Consider the following 9596-nt stretch of genomic DNA (forward strand, 5'->3'; position numbering starts at 1 on the left):
AACCACATCCAGAACGCAAGCGCCAGGTACTGCCCTGGATTGGCGAAGCCTTCAAGGCTTCAGTCCAGCTACACATTCCTCAGCACTTTTCTCTGTCGATAATAATGGGTCGTGCTTGAATTCTTAGCCAACCAAAATAGGAGAACATCAAACTTTTTGTAAATCTTGCTAAAAATATATTTATGTCGAAAAAGAGCCATCTTTTAGATCTAGCTTTTATATCTGGAGCTGACAAAATCTCAATACCTAACACATTGATTTATCTTACTGACACAAATTAAGATGTCATACATGAACTAGATATAAGGGAGAACAAACATGGTGTACTGTGGCATTCATACTTTTATTTTTATTTGATCTAATCGTGTAAATTTCTCTCTCTGTTTCTGTCATTGGCATTGTCTTTCTTACAATTCAGTCTTCCACCAATTTTCCAATTTGTGTGAACCTGTAGAAGAGAAAGAAAGATCATCATCCATATTGCTGCTAATTTTATAATCATAGAGAGATATAGATTAATGTGTAATACTGAATTTCACAAAGTATACACAATGACATAAATAATGTGTTTTGTCTGTGCGTATGTGCGAGTGTGTGTGCATGTGTGTGAGAGAGAGAGACAGAGACAGAGGGATTTAACCAAGGGATCCAAAGAACATCTGAGTCACATGAGTTATGCTAAATTGAGTGCTGTGGTGTGCACCTACCTACTCAGGGGGCTGAAGCGGTATTGTTTGAGTCCAGGAACACATCAAGATTCTGTCTCCCAAAAAAATGGCATACAAAGAGTTTGCACAGATGTCTGATTTTTGGCTTACCTGGGACATACTAAGGAGGAAATTTTTAAGCCATATATAAAATATGTAATATAATTAATGTATACAAATAACACAACTTCCTCCTTTTAATATATTTCTACAGAGAAATGTGAGAGGAGTTCATTTGGGTTGCATTGTTTTTAAACTTATCAGCTGGTCATATAGGGTGGGTGCAAGAGTCTGACTTGACACATAGCATTCTGTCTTCATGTACACAGTGGATGACTGAGCACTCAGGAATCAAGTTTTGAAAAATATCAATAAACATTGCACAATCATATTAAGATTCATTTTGTTGGTGACACATTACTGCAATCATCCATGGCCATATGTGACCCACAGGTCACAGTTTAGACAAACTTGCCTGTATTCAACCTGGGTTTGGTAAATGAATATGTTTTAAAACACAGGTGCTGGAAGCAGCACCACCAGGACACCATACATTTATCCAGTAGCTCCAAAAATTCTTCCTAGTCTCTTTGGTTTTATTTTATTTTATTTTGGTTTGCTTTTATCTTTTATGATAAAAAATTGAACATATAAGCTAGAATCAAAATATACAGTGAAAAAATATATAGCGAATGCTAAATTTTAAAAGTTTTATTACAGTAAAAGACACATTGCCGTTGATCCCCATTAAAATCCTCCTCCTCACTTCAAACACATTTATGCCATTATTCTTGTCACTTTCTAAAGCAGTGCTATGTCACTTTTGTGGTGAGTGTTTTCCACAATATGGTAATAAAATACAGTGAACAGTTCTGCGGATGTCATTTGACAGAAAGGCAGGCTTAAAAATATGGTGACATGTCCTCATCCACGTTTTCACCGGATCTGGTGTCATGTAACTTCTAGCTTTCTCCACAAGTCAAAATGGTCATGGAAGCTAAATATTTTGAGCCAATTTGAGATATTGAGGGAGCTAAGTGAGCACAACTAAAGTCCCCAAGAAGGGCTTCCAGAACTGCTTCAGAAAATGACGAGAACCATGGGATACATATGCTTGAAGGGAGAGGGAGTATTTTGATGGCGGTTAAGCACAACACGTCTTTTACTATAATATATATTTTTTAAATTAAACAATTTTCAATATATTTCAATCTTGCTTCTTAACAACTGTGCTCAGCAAATTTGCACTGTGTTTTCTTTGTTTGTTTGCTTTCTTGCTTGTTTTTTTCAGCGTAGAGAATTGTACCTAGAGCTCATTTTTACTAGGAAAGCACTCTCCCATTAAGTTATATTCCTCAGCCCTTTTTATTGTAAGATAAGACTTTTCTAAATTAAGTAGGCTGGGATCAAACTTGTAATCCTCCTGCCTCAGCCTCCATGTACATTTTAATACATACATAAACAGCTCAGTGGTTCTTAACAGGTTTGCAGAAGGAAGAATTGTGTTTCATCTCACAAAATCATATCCTAAATATATATTTGAGAATTAACTATATGTACAATACCTATTCCTAGGTCCTGGGGATACGATGTAGAACAAGACAGACAGTGGCTCTGGCTTTCAGTTAGGCTTATGTTCTAGCAGGAATAGCAGAAAGGAATTAAACTGCCACAGAAGTGTTAATTTTTTAGACGGAAGTTAAGATTCTATGAGTTTGTAATAGGAAGAACAAATTTCATCAAGAGGAAAACTATAATACCTCACCAAGAAAATTAACAAAGCAGGTGATGTCCATTGAGATGTCTTGAAGATTAATAAGGAGAAAAGGACAGAGCCCTCAGGAGAAAAAAAAAAATCAATCCTGGATCATCCTGCTATATCTTGGGTGCTATGAAATAACTCTTTAAAAATCATTCAGATTCTTTTGTAATTCTGTCTTGGAAAATATTAAAGTGCTTCATAATTAATGTGTATGTTCTATTTAATTTGTTGTTTGAAAATAATTGCTCTAAAGTTTTATAAATGATCATCTGGAGAGTGATTGAAATCACTGACTTTTCTTCTTTCTAAATGTTATTAAAATAAGTGAAAAGTAACTTCTGTCTGATTTAATATGAAGGTTAAAGAAATAAAATTTTGTTATTGCATTGCTTTATTCAAACCTCATTTTATTTCTTACAAACAGATAAGAGTATGATCTCGATGTTAAAAAGTCTGTGTGTTTAAAAAGCTAAACATAAAACGGAATGAAATTTTCTCCCCATTGAAGTAGCAATATTTCCAAATATAAAAAAATAACTAAATATGATAAGATAGCTTCGAAAGAAAACATTTGCTGAGAATTTAAACCAATAATTACTTGGAAGAATTTTTTTAAAAAATTGCATTGCACTTATCCTTTTTGCTGTTGTTGTTTTGTTTTTGTTTTTGAGATAAGGTCTCACTATGTACTTCAAATTGACCTTGAACTCGCTTGCTTTGTGTCCCGGATTGGCCTCATATTCACAAAGCCCCTCCTATCTCATTCTGCACAGTGCTGGGATCACAGGAGTGCACTACCATGCCCAGCGATCTTTTTTGAGTGATTGATACCATGCCCACTTATCCTTTTTTGAGTGATTTTATATCTTGGATACTACCCTCAGACTCGTTTGTCTCTATGTATGTAGGTATATGCTCAACAATATTTATTTCAGTACTTTTGGTAACTATGAAAAAATGATAAGTAAACATCCACTAGAGGAGAAAAAAAATCAGGCTAACCTGCAAGATTCTTCTAATAAGAACAATGCAGCTTTTATAAATAATAGAAAATCTTTGAGAAACAATATTAACTAGAGAATTTTAAAATGCTACAATTATTTTACATCTATGTACCCTTTTATCAGTATGTTTTAAGGTTTTATTAATATGTTAAAGGTCTTCAAATTATATGAATATATGCCTGTGTGTTTTATGTGTAAATGAATATGTACATGTACATTTCTATTAAAAAACTAGTAGAAAAAGTATTAAGAATAATAAATGTGAGGTAGCACATATTTTGATCTACCATCTTGAATTTTTAAAACACAGGTCCTCACTATGTAGTTTGTATTAGCCTTGAACTCATTATGTAGCCCATTTGCCCTGGAACTCATGATCCTCCTACCTCAGCTTAAGGACTAGAGGCTTGTGCCACTTGCTTGGATTTCATCCATGGACATAAGTAGACAACTCTTCTTTGGTGGACAATTTTTTTAAATCAGCATTTTAAAAATAATTTACACTTGAATTTTATAAACAAGGAAACCTGGCCCATTCCTCTGGTCCAGTGCTTCCCTGTTCATGTGGGCTATCTGTCTGGAGTGTGGAAACTAATTTTGCTTTGAGTTTTACCCTACTCCTGGCATATAATAAGAGTTCAGTAAACACCCATATTAGATCTAACTCTTGGCTTCTTGATTTCCCTTTAAGCACCCCAACACCCATTACCAGTAATCAAAGGCTCACCCTGATGTACAACTGTGCTTTTGTTATTAAATTTAATATTTTGTGTATTTTTAGTAGTTTTCATTTCTCCCACCTCAGATTTCCTACATCAAATTCTCTCTTTTCAGTTCTCTACTGAATTCTCTTCAATGATCAAGATGGTGAGCATGGCCTCTGCACTGCGGACTGGAGCCTTCTTGGTACCAACTATAACTTGTCCTGCTGGGTGAGGCTGCTTCATACCCAAGTTGGGAAACAGCAGTCACCTTTCGCTGTCACAATCATAGATTTGAACGATAGATTTTGGTTCCTGTTTGATTTTCCTCCTTCCAAATGCTAAAAATATTCAAGGAAAGTTAAGATCTGTTTCCTACAGGGAACCTCAAATTCCTACTACAAACTTCTCCTTTCTATCCTGTTTGAGAGCAGGTACTATTTTGCCTGAAGCTAACTAGGTATATACAGTCAAACTAAGCCTTCTCCCTTTAGGTCTGGGGCATAGATTTCATGGGCAGGTTATATTAAAACTCCTCTTTGACTTCAGTCCTCAGCTAAATTCCCCAACCTGCCTTATGAATGAGACCTGCAAATGGGAAATTATTTAAAATATATTATTATTGGCTCCTTATGGTTAAGCAGGAGAAACGAGGGATAAAGAGACTAGAGGAAAGAGTGCAGTTTGCACACTGTGGCATCTGACCCACCGCCATCTATGGAGATTTCCTCAGTAAAGGAGGCTGGCTCTGGGCCCTAGCTGGCAGCTTCTCCAATCTGGTTCTCATGTAAGACATCTGTCAGCACTCTGTGAAGACCATTCGAAATCAAGCCCATTCACAGTTTGTCTTGGACCTCCTGACGCTTTCCCACCCCTACCAGCTACTGAAAAGGAAAGGGAGAAAATGTCATAAAATTTCTCTAGCCATGGTGGGAATGGCCACAAAAAGAAATGAGAACAAGAAAGCATTAACAAAGAAGACACGTTCCCATGACTGCTCATTGTCAAAGGCTCCATTCATTCATTCCCCAAATATTTATCAAGCACTACTGTGCCAAGTTTTGCAGTAAGCACTGGTGACATATTGTTAATGCAAACCTGGGCAAGACTTTGCATCCTGTTTTTGTCTTTTAACCTTTCTTTAAACAAGCACAGCTCCTGCAGCCTCAGCTCACTTCCAGCTCTCTTCAGACATCCCTTTTGTAGGATATTTAATACATGTTTTCGTACCTCAGAAAAGAAAAACAAGACACAGAGACTCAATCTGTTGCCACAAAAGGACACATACCTGAACAACAATGCTTTCACCTGCCTTTCAGTATACTCTGAAGTGATCTCTAACTGCAAGAATACATACTGGAATTGGGTTCCTGTCACTGCTTTTGTCCATTCAGTGCTTTCTAGATTTTTCTTTTATTTTTCACCTATTTGTTGGCAAGCTTCTAATCAAACTTTTATTTTTTTCTGAAAACATACTCTGTATTAGAAATACATCTAATATTGATGGACAGATGGATAAATAGCAATGCAATTCAAATGTTTGTACCCCTGCCACCCAAAATCATATATTGAAGCTTAATCCTCGGGGTGATGATACTTGGAGATAGAGTACTCGGGAGGTTGTTAGTAGCCTCCTTGAATGTGATTTAGTGCTTTTATAAGAGAAAAGTGAATGATCCCTCCTACCATATGAAACAAGGAGAAGACATACATAACAAGGAAGCAGGTCTCTTCACACCGGCCAGCGCCCATCTGTTTTACTTTCCCGCCTGCAGATATACAAGGCATGCATATCTGTTTTTATGTGCTGTCTCATTTTTGGTATTATGCTAGGAACATATGAATTAAAACAGGTAGATTTATGGACAGCAGGAGGGAAGAAGGGATGAGAGAAGAAGACAGAAAGGGAGAAAAGAGACAAAGGGGAGGGGGAGGTGAAAGGAAGAAAGAAGAGAAAGGAATACTACGAAATGAACCATGTTTACTCCACTCAGCTTAAGAAACAGAATATTGTAGAACCATGGAGCTTCTTGTAGAGATGATGACCATTTTGAATTGTGTTAATTATTTATTTACCTGGACTTGTTGTATATATATCCTTTGATTTATTGTATATAAGTATAATGGAAATCATACTCAATGTATTTCTTCACAAATTATACTACCAACTCATCTTCAGTTTTGACATTAACCTATGTCAGCTTTTTGTTTTATTTCTGAATTTTACAATGCATCCACTCTTCTGATAAGGGAGATTTAGGATGCAGCCAGTTTTTTTGCTAATAGAAACCAGTGTTGCTGGAAACATCCTTCTAAACATTTCCAGGTACACATGTGCAGACTTCATTAAATGATTTGTCTCAGGAATAGAATTGCTAGGTAGTCAGGTTTTTTTAAATATAGTAGCTAATTCTGGTTTATTTTTCAATATGCTTGGACAGCATACTTTCCACCAATAATATCAAGAACTATCATTGTTTCACATCTTTTACAATAATATTATCAGGACTTTCTTTTGTACCAGCCTAAATGATATTGAATGATTATTTGATCATAGTCTCTGGGATGTTCCTTTTAACAAATTAGCATATTTTGGAATGTTTGTTGATTATTAATGCTTTGGTGTTCATGAAATATCTATGACTTTGCTCTCTTTTTTCTGTTTTCTGGTTGTCTTATTTTAATTTTAATTAACATATGTGTGTTTATTAATGGAGTTCAGTATTACAAGTGGATACTGTACATATATGTATAAAGTGTAATAATCTAACCAGAGTAATCTGCATTTCTGCCTCATATGATATTACCAGTTGTATGCTGGGAACTTACAACACGTTTGCAGTTATTTTGAGATGTATAATGAATTTCTATACCCTATAGTTACTTATCATGATAAACAACTTTAAATCTAATTATGCCAACTAACTAGTTTTTGAAATCTATTATCCAACCTCCCCCAGGCCACTCCCACACATGTACCATTCCCAACTTCTACTGCCTTGTTTGCCTCTTTATGTGGTTGGATGCATTCTACACACTAACATTTTTTTGTGGTCAAATGTTGTATATATTTTCCCCAGACTTCTAGCCTGCATTTTCACTTCCTTTATAGTATTTGTTGATGAACAGTCAATTTTAAAATTGTGGTTAGATTTATCATTTTTCATCATTTATGCTTATACCCCAAGAGTACATATATTTCCTCTTTATTAAACTTTAGTTTTTATTTAATGTTTGTATCTCATAGAAAGAAATATATTCCATTGTTTTTCTATTTGAATAGCCAGTGGCCAGCCCCATTTATTGAATTATCCCTCCATCTCTCCATTGTTCTGCAATGTTGCTTTTGATATCTACTAGCTATTTAAATGTCTGCTCCGTTGCTTTGCATTCTGTTAGATTCTACTTGTTTCTCTGTCTAAACCTGCAGCATTCTCAAAGTTTTAGTCACTGTTGCTTTATCCAAGTCATTAGTATATGCCTTGACACGTTCCCCTGAGTTATTTTTCAGGTTATGATATTTAACTTCATATGACCCTTTAATATAGATTTCTGAGTTTGCCAGTCCGTTGCATACATGAAAAAAAAAAAAAACCCTGCAAAAATGTTAATTGGCATTCCATTAAATCTATCAATCTGATAAAAATTAATATCTTTAATACAATGAGTGCATTTATGAATATCACATATCTCTCCTAAGACTTTTTAAAATAATACCTTACAATGCACAAGTTTTACAGAATCTTTTACATAATACTCTTGCACATTATTCTTTAGTTCCTTGCTTAAGTGTAATTCAGCCATTTGTCATTAGAAGAACTGCACCATTTAATTGCTTCTGGTATAAGAAATCAATTGAATATTGCATATTGATTATTAATATGCAAGTTTGCTCTATTTTCTTATTAACTTTAATCATTTTATCTATTTATATTTAGTTGATAGCATGACTTTTTATTCACTGACTTGTCTAATTCATTTTGTCTTTCTATGCCAACTCGTACTTTTAGTATATTATTGAACTCTGTCTAAATCTTGGTTTTATGGGGAAATTTTTATCGTTTTATCATTAAGCAAGCTGGTAACTGCAATTATGGCACATTCCTGTGTGAGTTCCTAGTGATATTTCCAAAGAACTGAATCTTGCATTTACTGCAGATATAACAGAATAAACTTCTGGATTTCTCTTGTTGCAGAGGGCCACACAGTTTACTCAAGCCAGTAAGAGATAAGCAGAAAGCTGTGTAGCACTTCTGGGCTACAGCATGTACTTACCTATTCAAGACTCTTCTGCACTCCATTTCAGGCATAGCGAGTAGTAATACCACAAAGCTGCTGCTTCTCTGTTCTGAGTTTTCAAGGACTGAAAGTGAGCAGAGATCCATACTGAACACCAATGGCTATTTAGGATGAGTGAGAAATAATCCTGCTGTATTAACCTACAGAGATTTGTGTGATGCTTGTTTGTGTAACAATTGATATCATGTCTTATTAGAGACTAAGTGGATTTGCTTCTTATTATTTTCCTTTGGAGATTTGAAGATGTTACTTATAAACAGAGGTTGAGTGGTATTGCATATTTTGCCAGCATTTACTGAGATTTACTGTGTAATGATTCAACATGGTAAAATATTTTAATATTTTAATAGAGTATATAATGTTGGATCACCCTTGCCATCTAGATCAATGAAAATGGATGAATGTTAGGTTCACTTTACAAATTCCTTGTCCAATGTTTTGTCTGTGCAAGACAATGATGTTTTCCATCAAAGTTTACAAATTGAAAACTTTTCTCTTTTATCTAATTTCTGAGACTATATAATTCAAAACAATTCTGTTGTGTGACTATTGATAAACTTACATATTGAACTGTCCCTTTTTTCTTATGTTTGGAAGGAAAGTTGAGTCAATTTCTAATTTTTATAATTATAATTTAAGTGTTTTCACCTCAGTACTTTCATTGAATACGTCTTATAGACATTTACCTATTTTCTATGTGTATAAATATATTAGTGGAGACTCATATAACTCATCTAAGAAGTTCAAAGCATATATTATTAAGGCAATTTTTGCTGTAGTGTCACTTATTATTTCAAAGCATGAATTCTGGCCTATTTAGGTTTCCGTTAAGATTTTTCTGTTTTTCTGACATTCCTTTTTCTGTCCTTGGCTTCTTTTTTTCCTTTGGCTTAATTCTGTAGTCATTGTATTTTTTATAGTGTAAAATCTCCACACCAATTTCTGTGGTGGTTGCATCAGTCTGTACTCCCAAGAGCAGTGGAAAAGGGTTCGTTTTCCCTACAACCACACTAACATTGGTAACTGGTTGACTTCATGATGCTAGCCATTCTTTCTAGGGTGACATGGAATCTAGGTGTTGTTTTAATTTGCATCAGTTCCTTAACTAGTGGTGCTGAACATT

The 9596-nt window shown here is 34.8% G+C and overlaps 1 long non-coding RNA gene across 1 annotated transcript; it reads right to left on the reverse strand.

The window, feature by feature from the left end:
- Positions 1-328: 328 nt before the first annotated feature.
- On the reverse strand, positions 329-8537 carry LOC134473602 (uncharacterized). Its single transcript, XR_010043924.1, has 3 exons — positions 8450-8537; positions 5273-5404; positions 329-448 (listed from the first exon to the last, which is right to left on the reverse strand). It is a non-coding gene; the product is annotated as an uncharacterized LOC134473602 (long non-coding RNA).
- Between the last annotated feature and the right edge of the window lie 1059 nt (positions 8538-9596).

This window comes from Cavia porcellus, unplaced genomic scaffold (assembly GCF_034190915.1).
Source record: "Cavia porcellus strain 051 isolate PalLab524CR breed Dunkin Hartley unplaced genomic scaffold, mCavPor4.1 scaffold_1, whole genome shotgun sequence".
Classification (NCBI taxonomy): domain Eukaryota; kingdom Metazoa; phylum Chordata; class Mammalia; order Rodentia; family Caviidae; genus Cavia; species Cavia porcellus.